The sequence below is a fragment of the Bos indicus genome, chromosome 24, assembly GCF_029378745.1.
Source record: "Bos indicus isolate NIAB-ARS_2022 breed Sahiwal x Tharparkar chromosome 24, NIAB-ARS_B.indTharparkar_mat_pri_1.0, whole genome shotgun sequence".
Classification (NCBI taxonomy): domain Eukaryota; kingdom Metazoa; phylum Chordata; class Mammalia; order Artiodactyla; family Bovidae; genus Bos; species Bos indicus.
Window position 1 is genome coordinate 5,266,943 of NC_091783.1, and position 19,168 is coordinate 5,286,110.

The window sequence follows — 19,168 nt, forward strand, 5'->3', positions numbered from 1 at the left end:
ACAGTAAAATAATTCATTGCCCAAAATATCTTTGCTGGAAAATTCAAATAGCCAGATGGTGGTGGTGCAGCCTTATATCCTTTCAAAATATGCTGTAGTCAACAGATTACAAGTCAGTGAAAGAAAGAGGAGTTGATATTCAGTGTAAATGTAGTATGATCATAACCATGTTATCTCCTGTAGGCAGAGAGGATAAAAGGGCAGAAGAAAATAGTATTTTCCTTAGTACAGGTCATAATATTTTGTGCTGAAAACAAATATACTTGACTTTGACTCTTACTTGATAACTCAATTGTGTAAGAAAGTTCAGGACATCTGGTCTCATTAAAAAGGTAATTGCTAGAATGTATAAAAAGATATGACAAAACCCTTTGTAAAATTCAATAGTTTAACTCTCAATTGCTATTTAACATTAAAGGCAAATCTATCAAGTCTTTTCCCCTATTTTGCCATTAACAATTAGGATTAAATGTTACTTCCAACTGAAGAACTCCAAATAACCGCTACCTAGCTCCTGATGTGTGCTCAGTCACTCAGTCTTGTCCCACTCTTTGTAGCCCCATGGACTGTAGCCCCCCAGGCTCCTCTGCCCATGGAATTTCCTAGGCAAGAATTCTTGAGTGGGTTGCCATGCCCTCCTCTGGGGGATCTTTCCGACCCAAGGATCCAACCCATGTCTCATGTCTCCTGCATTGGCAGATGAATTCTTTACCACTAGTACCACCTGGGAAGACCCAGCTCCTAATACAATGTTGACTAATTACAAGGGGCTTCCCAATGCCACTTTTGCTGCTCATGTGGTACAGAATTGGGTCTTAGGAATATTCTGGCCTTAACATTGAGATGTATAATGTTAATAGGTGTAGTATCTTATAAATACAATTATCCACAACAGGCTGCTTTATTTCTTTAAAATTTTTGATAGAGGGGGCAGAGAGCTTTATGTGTTTGAGAAATACGGTAAATAAGAATCATCATTTTAGCTGGATGACTGGTTGCAGAAAACTTGAACTAAAGAAGTAAACATATAGGGAATTGACTAGTAGCCCAGTGGTTAGGACTCCAAGTTCTCACTGCCAAGGGCTCAGGTTCAATATCTAGGTGGGGAACAAAGATCCCACAAGCTGCATTGTTAATTGTTGTTTAGTCAGTAAATTATGCCCGACTCATGGGCTAAAGCACACCAGGCTCTTCTGCCCACAGAATTTCTCAAGGAAGAATACTGGAGTGGGTTGCCATTTCCTTCTCCAGGGAATCTTCCCAACCCAGGGATCAAACCCCCATCTCCTGCATTGGCAGGGGGATTCTTTAACACTGAACCACCAGGGAAGCCAACAAACCACAAGCCATAGCTGAAAAAAAAGAAGAAGCAGTCATGTTAAAGACCAATGTATCATTTTAGAGCAAACATATTTTGTTCTACAATTTTCATAAGTTAAAAGCACTCTGTTTGTAGAGGTGCAATAATATTCAGGTTGAGAATATTTGTGTCTTTGCTCCATCATGCTTCAGGGCCTTTGTCTATGTTTTTCTCTTTTTAGAATGTGCTCCCTCTACCCTTAGGCCAACCTCCTGTCATTCATTTCTGCATCTGTTAACTTTGCCTCAGGTTTCAGCTATCAACTCAGAGGTAAATTTCTCTGGGAGGCCTTGCTTATTCTTCCCATACTGACTTATGTCCTCTGTTTTCATTTGAATCTTTCTTATTTAGCACTAACTGTAAATGAAACATTATTATTGATATAATTACCTGATTGGTGTCAGGCTCCTATTTTAAGTCGTGTTATTTATAAAGGTAGGCAGTATCTTTGTTTTTTATTATTAGAAAATATTCATAGCCAAGCAAGATTATTGGAGCGGGTTGCCATTTCCTCCTCCAGGGAATCTTTCATACCCAGGAAATGAACCCAAGTGTCTTGCATCTCCTGCATTGGCAGGCAGATTCTTTACCACAAGGATTCTTTACCTGGGAATCCCCTCAATCTATATCTCCTAAAATCTCCTTAAGCCTCATCAGCTTGATAGTCTTTCATTCACCTGCCCATTCAGTTTTCTACCTGGAGATCACAAATACTCCAAACTTTCCTTCTTCCCAACTCCTCTCAATACTTGCTCAATCAAAATGTTCTTTAAAAGACATACCATTTTATGATGCTTCATTAAAACATATTGAAGCTTTCCCAATTCTAAAATAAATTCCAACACCTTTTATGCATTTCTCAAGTCCCATGTGAGTTGGCTACATCTGTCTCTCCTTGTCGAGAACCCTTACCTTTTATACTAAAGAGTAAACATAGCTACCTTTCACTCCAATGGGAGACACTGCCTCTTGTCTTCCAAGGCCTTTGCTGTACAAGCATCTCTGAAAAGATAATATGGAAAAGAAGGTATCCTGTAAGCACAGACATGCAGCAACATGAGATTCCACTAAAAAACTGAATCCCTTCACATCCAGCAATTCTCCCTTTTAGACCAACTCCTATCATATAAAACATTTTTGACTTTTTCAGTTTTGTGATGCTTCTTTTTGGCTCTAAGATTTCAGTTTCTTCTGATTGGTACATCCTTGCCTGGTTGACTCCTGTGTCATCTGAAATCTTGAAGTGTTGAATCAGGGTCGTGGGCTCTTTTATTTTCTAATTGTAGCAACATTTCTGATACATAATAAATTCTTAATGTTTCTTTTATTAAGTAAGTGAATGAGGTCCACCTTGAGATCCATTATTCAGGGAAACATACAGCAGCTAGATGAAAACAGGTGAAACCACATCTAAGTGACCTCTTTACATCTCCAGGATTTTGTGGATGGTGATATATAATTGCTACCCATCACATATTCTCTGAGGCATGATAGAACTGTTTGGAGAAAGAGCAAAGGAAGTCTTAAAGGAAGGGACTATGGAAAGGAGAATGTAAGGAAAAAGAAGATGACATTAGAAGCACTAACACTAATAAAAAGAAAGATAAAGATACTTTTCAGGCAAGTAAAAGTTAAGAGAATTCAGTACCACCAAACCAGCTTTACAACAAAAGTTAAATGGACTTCTATAGTCAAGAAATACAACAAAAGAAAAAAGATCTACAAAATCAACCCCAAACAATTAGAAAATGGCAATAGGAATATATATATATCAATAATTACTTTAAATATAAATGGATTAAATGCTCCAACCAAAAGACACAGACTGGCTGAATGGATACAAAAACAAGACCCATAGATATGCTGTCTACAAGAAACCCACTTCAGATCTCAAGACACATATAGACTGAAAGTGAGAGGATGGAAAAATGTATTCCATGCAAATGGGAAGCAAAAGAAAGCTGGAGTAGCAATCCTCATATCAGACAAAATAGACCATAAAGAAGATTACAAGAGATAAGGAAGGACACTACATAATGATCAAGGGATCTATCCAAGAAGAAGACATAACAATTGTAAATATCCATGCATCCAACATAGGAGCACCTCAAAACATAAGACAAATGCCAACAGACATAAAAGGAGAAATTGACAGTAACACAATAATAATAGGAGACTTTAGCACTCTACTCACAGCAATGGACAGATCATCAAAACAGAAAATTAATAAGGGAACACAAGTCTTAAATGATTCATTAGATGAGATGGATCTCACTGATATCTTCAGGACATTCCATCCAAATGCAGAAGAATACACCTTCTTCTCAAGTAAACATGGAACATTCTCCAGGATAGACCACATCTTGGGTAACAAATCAAACCTTAGTAAATTTAAGAAAATTGAAATCAGATCAAGCATCTTCTCTGGCCACAATGCTCTAAGACTAGATATCAATTACAAGAAAAAAAAAAAAAAAAACTGTAAGAAACACAAACACATGGAGATTAAACAACACAACAGGTTTCTAAGTTATTTCTAAATAATCAACAGGTTACTGAAGAAATTAAAAGGGAAATAAAAAATTTTCTAGAAACAAATGACAATGAGAACACGACAACTCAAAACCTATGGGATGCAGCAAAACAGTTCTAAGAGGGAAGTTTATTGCAATACAATCTTACCTCAAGAAACAAGAGAAACATTGAATAGACAACCTAACTTTACAGCTAAAGCAGTTGGAAAAAGAAGAAGAAGAAGAACAATAACAACAACAAAAAAACCCCAAAATTAGTAGAAGGAAAGAAATCACAAAGATCCGAGCAGAAATACATGAAAAAGAAGTGAAAGAAACAATAGTAAAGATTAATAAAACGAAAAGCTGGTTCTTTGAAAAGATATACAAATTGGCAAACCCTTAGCTGGACTCATCAAGAAAAAAAGAGAGAAGAATCAAATCAACAAAATTAGAAATGAAAAAGGAGAGGTTACAATAGACAATGCAAAAATACAAAGGATTATAAGAGACTATTATGAACGACAAAATGATAACCAGGAAGAAATGGACAGATTCTTAGAAAAGTTCAATCTTCCAAGACTGAACCAAGAAGAAATAGAAATTATGAACAATCCAGTTACAAGCACTGAAATGGAAGCTGTGATCAAAAATTTCCCAGAAAACAAAAGCCCAAGACCAGGTGGCTTCACAGGAGAATTCTATCAAACATTTAGAGAAGAGCTAATGCCTATCCTTCTAAAACTCTTTCAAAAAATTGCAGAGGAAGGAACACTTCCAAATTCATTCTATGAGGCCACCTTCACCCTGATATCAAAACCAGAAAAAGACAACACAAAAAAGGAAAACTTCAGGCCAATATCACTGATGAACATAGATGCAAAAATCCTCAACAAAATTTTACCAAACAGAATTTAGCAACACATCAAAAAGCTCAAACACCATGATCAAGTTGGGTTTATTCCAGGGATGCAAGGATTCTTCAATATATGGAAATCAATCAATGTGATACACCGTATTAACAAATTGAAAGATAAAAACCATATGATCACCTCAATAGATGCAGAAAAAGCCTTTGACAAAATTTAGCACCTATTTATAATTAAAACTCTTCAAAAAATGGCCACAGAAAGAAGCTACCTCAACATAGTAAAGGCCATATATGATAAGCAAACTTTTTTCTCAATGGTGAAAAACTGAAAGCATTTCCCCTAAGATTAGGAACAAGACAAGGGTGTCCACTTTCACCACTATTATTCAACATAGTTCTGGAAGTCCTAGCTACAGCAATCAGAGAAGAAAAAGAAATAAAAAGAATCCAGATCAGAAAAGAAGTAAAGCTCTCACTGTTTGTAGATGGTATGATATTGTACATAGAAAACCCTAAAGACAGTACCAGAAAATTACTAGAGCTAATCAGTGAATTTAGCAAAGTTGCATGATACGAAATCACTTGCATTTTTATACACTAACAATGAAAAAGCACAAGCTGGAATCAAGATTGCCAACAGAAATATCAATAACCTCAGATATGCAGATGACACCAACTTATGGCAGAAGGTGAAGAGGAACTAAAAAGCCTCTTGTTGAAAGTGAAAGAGGAGAGTGAAAAAGTTGGCTTAACGTTCAACATTCAGAAAACGAAGATTATGGCATCTGGTCCCATCACTTCATGGGAAATAGATGGGGATACAGTGGAAACAGTGGCTGACTTTATTTTGGGGGGCTCCAAAATCACTGAAGATGGTGATTGCAGCCATGAAATTAAAAGATGCTTACTCCTTGGAAGCAAAGTTATGACCAACCTAGATAGCATATTAAAAAGCAGAGACATTACTTTGCCAACAAAGGTCCATCTAGTCAAGGCTATGGTTTTTCCAGTGGTCATGTATGGATGTGATAATTGGAGTGTGAAGAAAGCTGAGTGCTGAAGAATTGATGCTTTTGAACTGTGGTGTTGGAGAAGACTCTTGAGAGTCCCTCGGACTGCAAGCAGATCCAACCAGTCCATTCTAAAGGAGATCAGTCCTGGGCATTCATTGGAAGGACTGATGCTAAAGCTGAAACTCCAGTACTTTGGCCACCTCATGTGAAGGGTTGACTCATTGGAAAAGACTCTGATGCTGGGAGGGATTTGGGGCAGGAGGAGAAGGCGATGACAGAGGATGAAATGGCTGGATGGCATCACTGACTTGATGGACATAAGTTTGAGTAAGCTCCGGGAGTTGGTGATGGATAGCAGGGCCTGGCGTGCTGCAATTCATGGGGTCGCAAAGAGTCGGACACAAGTGAGTGACTGAATTGAACTGAACTGAACAATGAAAAATCAGAAAGAGAAATTAATGAAGCAATCCCATTCACCATTGCAACAAAAAGAATTAAATATCTAGGAATAAATTTACCTAAGGAGATGAAAGAACTGTACACAGAAAATTATATGACACTAATGAAAGAAATCAAAGGTGACATAAACAGATGGAGAGATATCCCATGTTCCTAGGTAGGAAGAATCAATATTGTGAAAATGACTATACTACCAAATGCAATCTACATATTCAATGCAATACCTATCAAATTACCAATGGCATTTTTCACAGAACAAAAAATTTCACAATTTATATGGAAACACAAAAGACCACAAATAGCCAAACAGTTTTGCGAAAGAAGAATGGAACTGGAGGAATCAAGCTTCCTGACTTCAGGTTATACTACAAAGCTACAATCATCAAGACAGTATGGTACTGGCACAAAAACAGAAATATAGACCAATGGAACAAGATAGAAAGCCCAGAGATAAACCCATGCACCTATGGGTACCTTATTTTTGACAAAGGAGGAAAGAATATACAAAGGGGCAAAGACAGCCTCTTCAATAAATGGTGCTGGGAAAACTGGACAGCTACATGTAAAAAAATGAAATTAGAACACTTCCTAACACTATACACAAAGATAAACTCAAAATGGATTAAAGACCTAAATGTAAGACCAGAAACTCTTAGAGGAAAACATAGACAGAACACTCGATGACATAAACCAAAGCAAGATCCTCTATGACCCACCTCCTAGAGTAATGGAAATAAAAACAAAAGTAAACAAGTGGGACCTGATTAAACATAAAAGCTTTTGCACAGCAAAGGAAACTATAAGCAAGGTGAAAAGACAACCCTCAGAATGAGAGGAGAAAATAATAGCAAATGAAACAACTGACAAAGGATTAATTTCCAAAACATACAAGCAGCTCATACAACTCAATACCAGAAAGAAAAAAAAAATCAAAAAGTGAGAAAAAGACCTAAACAGACATTTCTCCAAAGAATACATGTAGATGGCTAACAAACACATGAAAAGATGCTCAATATCACTCATTATTAGAGAAATGCAAATCACAACTACAGTGAGATATCACCTCACACCAGTGAGCATGGCCCTCATCAAAAAGTCTACAAGCAATAAATGCTTGAAAGGGTGTGGAGAAAAGGGAACACTCCTGCACTGTTGGTGGGAATGTAAATTGATACAGCCACTATGGAAGACAGTATGGAGATTCCTTAAAAAACTAGGAATAAAACCACCATATGACCCTGCAGTTACACTCCTAGGCATATACCTTGAGGAAACCAAAATTGAGACACATGTATCCCATTGTTCATTGCAGCACTATTTACAATAGCTAGAACATGGAAGCAACTTAGATGTCCATTGACAGATGAATGGATAAAGAAGTTGTGGTATAGATACACAATGGAATATTACTCAGCCATAAAAAGGAACACATTTGAGTCTGTTCTAATGAGGTTGATGAAGTAGAGCCTATTATAGAGAGTGAAATAAATCAGAAAGAGAAAGATAAATACTGTATTCTAACACATATATACAGAATCTAGAAAAATGGTACTGTAGAATTTATTTACAGGGCAACAGTGGAGAAACAGACATAGAGAACAGACTTATGACATGGGGAGAGAGGAGGAGAGCGTGAGATGTATGGAAAGAGTAACATGGAAACTTACATCACCACATGTAGAATAGATATCCAATGGGAATTTGCTCTATGGGTCAGGAAACTCAAACAGGGCCTCTGTATCAACCTAGAGTGTGGGATGGGGAGGGGGATGGGAGGGAGATTCAAGAGGGAGGTGATATATGTACACCTATGGCTGATTCATGTTAAGGTTTGACAGAAAACAACAAAATTCTGTAAAGCAATTATACTTCAATAAAAAATAAATAAATATTAAAAAAAGAAAGACAAAGATACTCTGTTTCACTGTTAGATTAGCCCAGTGTGGGGAGGGGGCAGGCATTTGAAGGAGAGGAGGATGACCTGGAGAGAATTGTGATGCAAAGAGAAAATGGACTCAGTAATATGCTGAGGGGGCTTGTGTCACCAGGACCATGGTTGTTGGCAACAGGCAGGGCTGGGAGTCAAAGGTCAGTGTCGGGAGTCATAGGTCAGTGTCAGGGTTCCGGGGGCTTGTCGCGGGTTGTAAGAAAACCCTCCAAGTGGACACTGAAAACGTTGAGTAGATGTGGGGCAAAAAAGAATAGCTTGACCAATTCTGTTAAATGAGAGACAGTGGACCTTGAAATACACAAATCTTTTGTCTATGCTTCAGTTTTCTAAATAAATTGCCCTGCCTTTCACCCAGGTGTGTGTGATTCAGCCAACGTAATGCCTTCATTGGGCACCATTTTTTTTTTTCTCGTATGTTGAATTTAATTTAGGCTGGCTTTAGAGACAAAAATAGAATGTTTAATATTCATGTATGTAGGTTCACTATTCACACTTTCAGTCAGCTATTTGCCATATTCTCTAATTTCAAAAATATCAAGAGATGAATTTGAGATGAAGCCTATTATTGCATCAAAATTTGCATATTTATTTTATTTTGAATATGATTAGGAAGAACATAGATCTTCCTGCTCCCAGGTAAATTCCAAATAAAATGCTGAAAATCAGGTTAGGCTAAACACGAAGTCTTTATTTTGGCGTTTTATTAATAGACCCCTTTGACCATTAAGTTAATCTGCTATAATACATTCTTATCTGGATATAACTAAATTTCATTGCTGAACACATAGGTTCCTAAGTGCAGTTTGTAATTTAGTTTCTGTAATTCACTACAGTTCTAATAATACCAAATGTAGCAATTGGGGAAAAGGATGTCAGAATAAATCTGCTATTGCTGCTGTATATTTCAGAGCCATTAGAATTATATCAAGTAAATTATATCAGGTATTTATAGTACAATTTCATTGGCCATCATTAAAAATCAGACAAATGAACAAAAACTAAAACTCACATTTCTAAATGATTTCAGTAAATCTTAGGCTTGTAGCCATTGCTTGCTTCTTCTGCCATTCAGTCATCTAAGACAAGCAATCCTGCTTCCACTTTGGATCATTTCCTGGGAACTGATGTTTTTTTCCCCAACTATGTTACATGCACAGTTATACTTTTTTTTAAATTTTTTATTGCATAGATACACTTTTAATGACCATTTACCACTTCCCAGTATTACGCATGGAGTTTTTATCTTTATTTTTTCAAACTTTTATTTAAAAAAATTTTGCAGGTACTGGTTCTTTATATAAATATTGTAGATTATTCATCCTTAAATCTCATAGGAAGTTTGATTATTTTTGTGTGTAGCCTCTTCAGCATCATTCATCAATAGCTTTGCATTACTTTTTCTCATCAGTCCTCATTTAAATGGATTTAGTGCCAAAAAAGTATGGAGTTTTATCAACTTTTTATATTTTGTTTTTCAGTTATCAAGAGATGTAGGAAATTGACTTTTATATGAGCAGAGTGTTCACGAAGGACCTTGGACACCATGCTGAGGAGTTTGCATTAAGATCAGGCACTTTGCACTTTTGAAAAATCTTAATCAAAGGACTCAAATTGTCTGTTCTGCTTGTTAGAGAGAATATTTGAAAAGCTGTGTGGGAAAAGAATTGGTTTTAAAGCAGGAAGCATCATTATGGGAAATCATTGAGTCATTTCAAGATCAATCCCTGCTTCCAATTAATCTTTTCCCCTTTTCTTGTCTCTCCATATTGCTTGCCCTTCAATCTCAAGGATTCTGTTGAAAGAAACACCTTTTTCCAAAGAGAGATTTGTAGGAAATTTTGTTGATTTGCAGTTGAGGCAATTGAAGCCTTCTACACCAGACAGTTGAGAGACAGTACATAGAATTGATCTTACACTCAATAAAATCAATACCACATTTGTTTAAGTACATCAGAGCTGAAATCTGCCTTGAATGTTCTATTGAATCTTTAATTTGCACGTGAACATATGCCTGCTTCACAGAAGACTGTCGTACAGACTGAAGAGAGGGTCAGAATCAATACACTCTCCACTTTTAGTTGTCTTTAACGTCAAGATAGATATTATAACGCTGCCTTGGAGATGCTGACTTGATCACAAGCATGAGACTTAATATTCACACCTATAAAAGATTGCAAAGTATTCTCTTAAAAACTTTCCATGAAATAATCATTATTACAAAACACACATACATACTCCCTTAAATTATTTCTTAATTGCTGCTCTTTGCAAAGAATAATTAGCTTGTCAGATATTGCCACTACTTCCACCTCCACTGTCCACACAAGACGAAGTACAAAAATCATCTCTATCTTTAGCAACTTGTGATGTGTTTAATGAGATAGAATTAATGCCCATAAAATATTTTTTTAACGAATACAGTATAGAGTATAACCAAATGCTAAACTCTTTATGAATCATATCTATGCAAAGAAGTTTTTTGAGGAAGGAGAGATCTTTATAAACTAAAATAATCAAGAAGAAATTCATTAGGAAGGTGGGAAACTTCTGGGTCTTCCATTTGGAGAAAGTTTGAAAATATTGTCAATTAACAAATAGTTAACACGTGCTCTAAGCATATTATATCCATCCCATAATTGTTGGTGCTCAGTTGTTCAGTGGTGTCTGACTCTCTGAGACCCCATGGACTGTAGCCCGCCCATGTAGCTCCACAGAGGACTGTAGGCTCCTCTGTCCATGAGATTCTCGCAGCAAGAACACTGGAGTGGGCTGCCATTTCCTTCTCTAGGGGAGTTTCCTGACAGAGGGATCCAACCTGTGTTTCCTGCATTGGCAGGAAGTTTCTTTACCACTGAGCCATGGGGAAGCCCCAAAATTGGTTCCTTATAAATATCATATGAAACTTTCTTGTCCCCTTTTACCAAGAGAAGGAAGTCTCCGTGGCTGGTAAGATCACAGTGTATCTGCACCTGGGGTTCTTACCCTTGTATTACTTGAGTTTCAACAAAGAAAAGCATGAGCTGAGGGGCACTGGTGCTGAGTGCATTAGCTCATTGCCAAATCCTGTGTTCTGGAAATAGTGATTGTTGAACTGAACCACCCATATTGTCTCAATCAGATCAGATCAGATCAGTCGCTCAGTCGTGTCCGACTCTTTGAGACCCCATGAATCCCAGCACGCCAGGCCTCTCTGTCCATCACCAACTCCCAGAGTTCACTGAGACTCACGTCCATCGAGTCAGTGATGCCATCCAGCCATCTCATCCTCTGTCATCCCCTTCTCCTCTTGCCCCCAATCCCTCCCAGCATCAAAGTCTTTTCCAATGAGTCAACTCTTCGCATGAGGTGGCCAAAGTACTGGAGTTTCAGCTTTAGCATCATTCCTTCCAAAGAACACCCAGGGCTGATCTCCTTCAGAATGGACTGGTTGGATCTCCTTGCAGCCCAAGGGACTCTCAAGAGTCTTCTCCAACACCACAGTTCAAAACACAACTTAAAAGCAACACTTTGGTGATGGCAAATTTCAATCCTGAAATGGAATAATCATTAATCCCAAACCATGGATTACTAACTAACACTTTCACAAAAACTTTAACACTTGCATTTACACTTTCAGCAGGACATAGATCCATGGTTTTTTAATAATCATTAATCCAACTGATAATTTAGAAAGCAAAATGAAACTGGTTAACTTCCTAGTGTACTAAATGTAAATAATATCTAAACACTTTAAAATTTTGGATCTACAAGATACTACTTTCCTAACATCATATAGTTATTGTACAGTTAATGCATATAATAACATCTATGTAGCAAATTACTCTTCATTTCCGTATTTACTATGACAGAGAATATAAGTAGAATTATCACCATCATATATTTTATGCATAAAATATTACTAAACATAATCTTTGTGGCATGAGGATTTTTTTTTAACTTTTGTTGTGGCAAGATGATATAACAGGATATCATTTCATTTCATGAGATATCACAAGAATTTGCTTAACAAAAAGTATCTCTATTATGTAAAAGAAAACACAACTTCAGGGTAAGAAAGTGCATCCAGGCAATACTTTTTTTCATAATTATAATTACTTTAGTTTGTTTCCAACTCAGGAGAATTTTTGATGTGTATATTACTTTCAAATTGAGTCTGTTTGCAATCATTGAACAATTTGGAGAGAGATATTTGCAATGTCTAAAATTAGTTATGAACAAATATCTTATGTAAGAGAATCCCAGAAAATGTTAAACTAAAAAGACAAAACCTCATTGGGGAAATTGTCAAAAGAAGATGTAAACAGGCAATTTATATAAGGGAACCCCCCAAAGAATAGCAAGCATATGCCAAGATGCTCAAACTCATTAGTATTTAGAAAAATGCAAATTAAAAGAACAATATGATATTGCTTTGTAATAGTACACTGATTAATACATCACACACTAGGAGACGTGGGATGCAGAAAACTGCACAGAGGTAAGAAAGTTCGTGTTACAGCCTGCTCAAGAGCAATTTGATACCACACAGTTAGATTAAGTTCAATTTGCATACCATATGACCAGCAATCCTGCTCCAGGGTGTAAACCCCCTAGGGAAGCCCTAACATATTCTGTAGCAGGGCATCCCTGGTGGCTCAGATGATAAAGAATCTGCTTACAGTGCAGGAGACTCAGGTTCGATCCCTGAGTCAGGAAGATCCCCTGGAGTAGGAAATGGCAGCCCACTCCAGTATTCTTGCCTGGAGAATTCCATGGACAGAGGAGCCGAGTGGGCTACAGTCTATGGGGTCACAAAGAGTGGGGCATGAGTGAGTGACTAACACTTTCAGCAGGACATAGAGAAGACGCTCTTTCCGGTATTGTTTGTGGTGCGGGAAGCCTGGCTGGGGAGTGACTAGCAAACGTGGAAGGTGCGTGTTATTGGGGACTCAGCAATGCTCCGGAAGGACCCTCTAGCTGTGCACTTTAGTTCCACAAGTGGATTTGACACACACACACACACAAAAGTGCTGAGTGAAAACAATTACGTAACACAATTTTGTGCACATAATGATCTGAAGGAAATTAAAATAGTCTCAAACACGTGCATTTATAAGAACACTTATAAGGGCTTCCCGAGCAGCTCAGTGGTAAAGAATCCGCCTGCCAATGCGGGAGACGTGGGTTTGATCTCATGGTCCGGGACGATCCCATTTGCCATGGAGCAACTAGGCACGTGTGCGACAGCTACTGAGCCTGTGCTCTAGAGCCCCTGGGGCCTAAACAGGAGAAGCCCCCATGGTGAGAAGCCCTCGTGCCGCGACTAGAGAGGAGCTCCGGCTCCAAACAGCTAGAGAAAAACCCGCACAGCAACAAAGACCCAGTACGGCCAAAAATAAATAAATAAATAAAATTAACATAAGAAGAACGTATGCTAGTAAATTCATTAGGATGGCTGCATCTGGGGAGCAAGGAAGTCATTATTAAAGATTAGAAAGGGATTTTCTCTTTTTTAAAAGCTGGTAATTGGTTCAGTTAACATCATCTTCTGTAAAAGACAAATCCTGGAAATCTCAATGGTTTAACACATGAAAGCTTTATTTTTGATTCACATTACAGTTCAATGAGCATTTTTATAGACAGGCAGCCCACCAGGTGGTTCGGGCATTCCACCCACCTACAGTCAATGACTCATGAAATCACTCACAGCCAGGGGACAAGAGGAAGGGTAGGGGGTTTTCATGGGCCACATATGGAAGGCACCTCCCTCAGCTTAGATCCCAGTTTCTCCCACATTCTGTATAGTGCAAGAAAAGCTAGTGATGGCTAATCAAATTGTGAATCAACAAGAAGATAAAGGTCCATCTAGTCAAAGCTATGGTTTTTCCAGTAGTCTTGTATGGATGTGAGAGTTTGACCATAAAGAAGGCTGAGTGCCAAAGAATTAATGCTTTTGAACTATGGTGTTGGAGAAGACTCTTAAGAGTCCCTTGGACTGAACAGAGATCAAACCAGTCCATCCTGAAGGAAATCAGTCCTGACCGTTCATTGGAAGGACTGATGCTGAAGCTGAAGTTCCAATATTTAGGCCACCCGATGCAAAGAATTAACTCACTGGAAAAAAACCCTGATGCTGGGAAAGATAGAAGGCAGGAGAAGAAGGGGATGACAGAGGATGAGATGGTTGGATGGCATCACTGACTCAATGGACATGGGTTTGAGCAAGCTCTTGGAGCTAGTGATGGACAGGGAAGCCTGGTACGCTCAAGTCCATGGGGTAACAAAGAGTTGGACACAACTGAGCAACTGAACTGAACTAAAGAAGAGAAACGAGTTGCATGAACAGTCAGCCAGTCCTGCCTGGCGAGCTTTCTGCACCTGGAAGATGATAATATACCCTGAACTGAGACATTTGATCAATGCAACTGTCAACCCTGGGGTGCATTTATCCCTAACTAAACACTTGAATATGCTAAGTTTTATACCAAGCAAAACCATGGATGATGAAGTAAAATTATAAATACAATGAGTCCAGGTATTGCTGTGAAAGCATGATGATTGGTTAGAATAAAGGTAATCAGTGGAGAAATATGGCTTAAAAATGGGTAAAGACTTGAATAACCAGGAGTTATACTAAATAAACATTAATACATAAAATTTATATCACAAAATTTAAATTATGTGCTAGAATAATTGGATCATTACTAGACATAATTATACCTTGGAATGTCACCCTTATCATGATATGTTTTCTTAGAATTACAATTTGGAAAAATAGCAATGGAAAAACAGATACACTAGAGAAGTCCTGAATATTCATTAGAATGACTGATGCTGAAGCTGAAACTCCAATCCTTTGGCCACCTGATGCAAAGAGCTGACTCATTGGAAAAGACCTTGATGCTGGAAAAGATTGAAGGCAGGAGGAGAAGGAGACCACAGAGGGTGAGATGGTTGGATGGCGCCACCGACGGATATGAGTTTGAGTAAATTCTGGGAGTTGGTGATGGACAGGGAGTCCTGGTAAGCTGCAGTCCATGGGACACAGCTGGGTGACTGAACTGAATTGAACTGAGAGAAAACCATTAATTTCACTGAGGCTTTATGTTTGATAATTATGTGATAATGAAATCTGAATATCTGAACCTCAATTTCATAAAAGTGAGATGTGGATTTATTTTTCCAAAAGCTTTTGCAATATATTTATGGGCCAATTAAGAACTTATGAAAATGAAAGCCCAGAGATAAATCCACACACATATGGACACCTTATCTTTGACAAAGGAGGCAAGAATATACAATGGATTAAAGACAATCTCATTAACAAGTGGTGCTGGGAAAACTGGTCAACCACTTGTAAAAGAATGAAACTAGAACACTTTCTAACACCATACACAAAAATAAACTCAAAATGGATTAAAGATCTCAATGTAAGACCAGAAACTATAAAACTCCTAGAGGAGAACATAGGCAAAACACTCTCTGACATACATCACAGCAGAATCCTCTATGACCCACCTCCCAGAATATCGGAAATAAAAGCAAAAATAAACAAATGGGACCTAATTAACCTTAAAAGCTTCTGCACATCAAAGGAAACTATTAGCAAGGTGAAAAGGCAGCCTTCAGAATGGGAGAAAATAATAGCAAATGAAGCAACTGACAAACAACTAATCTCAAAAATATATAAGCAACTCCTACAGCTCAACTCCAGAAAAATAAATGACTCAATCAAAAAATGGGCCAAAGAACTAAACAGACATTTCTCCAAAGAAGACATACATAGGGCTAACAAACACATGAAAAGATGCTCAACATCACTCATTATCAGAGAACTGCAAATCAAAACCACTATGAGGTACCATTTCACACCAGTCAGAATGGCTGCGATCCAAAAGTCTACAAATAATAAATGCTGGAGAGGGTGTGGAGAAAAGGGAACCCTCTTACACTGTTAGTGGAAATGCAAACTAGTACAGCCACTATGGAGAACAGTGTGGAGATTCCTTAAAAAACTGGAAATAGAACTGCCTTATGATCCAGCAATCCCACTGCTGGGCATACCCACTGAGGAAACCAGAAGGGAAAGAGACACGTGTACCCCAATGTTCATCACAGCACTGTTTATAATAGCCAGGACATGGAAGCAACCTAGATGTCCATCAGCAGATGAATGGATAAGAAAGCCATGGTACATATACACAATGGAGTATTACTCAGCCATTAAAAAGATACATTTGAATCAGTTCTAATGAGGTGGATGAAACTGGAGCCTATTATACAGAGTGAAGTAAGCCAGAAAGAAAAACACCAATACAGTATACTAACGCATATATATGGAATTTAGAAAGATGGTAACAATAACCCTGTGTATGAGACAGCAAAAGAGACACTGATGTATAGATCAGTCTTCTGGACTCTGTGGGAGAGGGAGAGGGTGGGGAGATCTGGGAGAATGGCATTGAAACATGTAAAATATCATGTATGAAACGAAAAAAAAAACTTATGAAAATGGATGGATAGTTTTAAAGGGCCATGATCAGAAGGAGTTACACAATTTAAAGTTGACCAAATGAAGGGCAAAAAAGAACGACTATTTTTAAGTTTTCTGCACAATATGATGTATTTACAGCATATAAGAAAACATTTAAAAAGTGAGATCATGTTTATATAATTCATGGAATCTCATCATAAAAGCATGTATGATTACACATGCATTTTATTTTTCACTTTTATTTTGGAATAGCATTCATTTCAAATCTTAGATGGAAGGATCTTTCAGCTTGGCTAAGATGTTATCTGTATTCTTTTTCTCTCCTGATTATGATTCATGACAGAAGTTACATGATTGATTCTGAATGAAAATGACAAGGACACATCCAAAGGTTTTCCACATCCTTCATAAATAGTAATTGATGAAACTCCAAAGAATAACATCACATACAACTGGGTAAGTGTCCCTTAATACGTAAATATGGGCTTTAAAAATAATGCTGATGTAGCATTCAGTTGTGTGTGTGTGTTAGTCACTTACTTGGGTCTGACTTTCTGTGACCACAAGGACTGTGGCCCGCCAGAATTCTTTCCTATTCTATCCAGGAAAGAATACTGGAATGGGTTGCCATTCCCTTGTCCAGGGGATCTTCCCAACCCAGAGACTCCCGCAAGTTGGGCAGATTCTTTATCATCTGAGCCACCAGGGAAGCCCAGCTTTCAATTAGTTGTAAACTATTAATTAGCATATTGATTCCTTCCATGTATTTACATTTGAAGCTGAGAATTAAAATAGATTCACAGTTAACTCAGGCCTAAAAAAAATTCAGCTTAAATATACCCTAATAACAGTCCAAATGGAGAAATTAAGCCTTTTTCCATTCTAACCTTCCCTTGCATCAACAGTCGTAATCTGTCCCCATGTTACCATTTGACAGATTTCAGTCAAATATGTCCTGATACCTAATGTGATATAATAGGACATGTTTTTATTCTGGGGATTGTGTTTGTGGTTCATTGCCTCTTAATGTTAGTATAATTTTATATGAACTTTGGTAATATGATACTCATATTTTTTCTGTCTTCATCATGACTGAATTGTATCATATTGTTGGCTTATGTTTTTGCATTTTTGCATGCGTGCATGCTAAGTTGCTTCAGTTGTGTCTGACTCTTTGGGACTCTAGGGACTGTAACCTGCCAGACTCCTCGGTCCCTGAGATGCTCCAGGCAAGAATACTAGTGGGTTGCCATTTCCTCCTCCAGGGGATCTTCCTGACCCAGGGACTGAACCCCCATCTCTTATGTCTCCTACATTGGCAGGTGGGTTCTTTATCGCTAGTGCCACCTTGGAAGCCCTTTTGTGTTTTTACTCACCTCCAATTCTGCCTCCTCTTTCTTGCATTAGTTGCCCCAGGAGAAGTTAAAGTAGCTTTCTAACCTGGGTCCAGATTGCCTTGTCAATGCGTGGAGGACCCAGGGCTCAGCTCCTGAGTCTGTCTTTCCTGCAGACTAAGTGGCTTCCCTCCCTGCTGAGCTCACCTGCTTTGACTGTTTTTTTCAACGCTCACAATTTCAACATAGAAAATTCCAACAATCTCTGTTTCTTTCTCTTCTTCTTTTATATAACATTGTATATCTGAAATTCCAAACTCTACTCTAGATTTTTAATTTATACTTTTTGGTATTTGATATCAATTTTGTACCTGTATTTTCTTTATAATTTTTGCGACATTGTTTTTGTTTGTTTGTTTTCTCTATTTTTCTTCTTCCTTTTTTTTAACATTGTATTTTTGAAATTCCAAACTCTACTCTAGATTTTTAATTTTTGCTTCTTGGTATTAGTAATCAATTTTGTACCTGTATTTTCTTTATTATTTTCGCGACCTTGTTTGTTTTTCTTTGTTCATTTTTTCTCTCTTTCTTTTCCTTCTTCTTTTCTTCAACATCGTATTTTTGAAATTCCAAACTCTACTCTAGATTTTTAATTTTTGCTTCTATGTATTTGTTACCAATTTTGTACCTTTAAGAACCCAATCTTCAGGACCCATTTTTCACTAGGGAGCGAGATTACTGGCTTGACTGCTCTCTCTCCCTTTGGACTCTCTTTTTTCTCCACCAGGTCGCCTGTGTCTCCTCCCTAACCCCTCTCTACTCTACCCAACTCTGTGAATTTCTGTGTGTTCCAGATGGTGGAGAACACTTAGGGAACTGATTACTGGCTGGATCTGTCTCCCTCCTTGTCATTCCCCCCTTTTATCCTTCTGGCCACCTCTGTCTCCTTCCTCCTTCTTCTCTTCTCTATATAACTCCGTGAACATCTCTGAGTGGTCCAGTTGTGGAGTGCACATAAGGAAGTGACTACTGGCTAGCCTACTCTCTCCACTATTGATTCCACCTCATCTCATTTGGGTCACCTCTAACTCCCTCCTCCCTCTTCTCTTCTCCATGTAATGCTGTGAACCTCTCTGAGTGACCCTCACAGAACAGAAACTTCTCATCTTTAATGTAGATGTTTTATCAATGGTG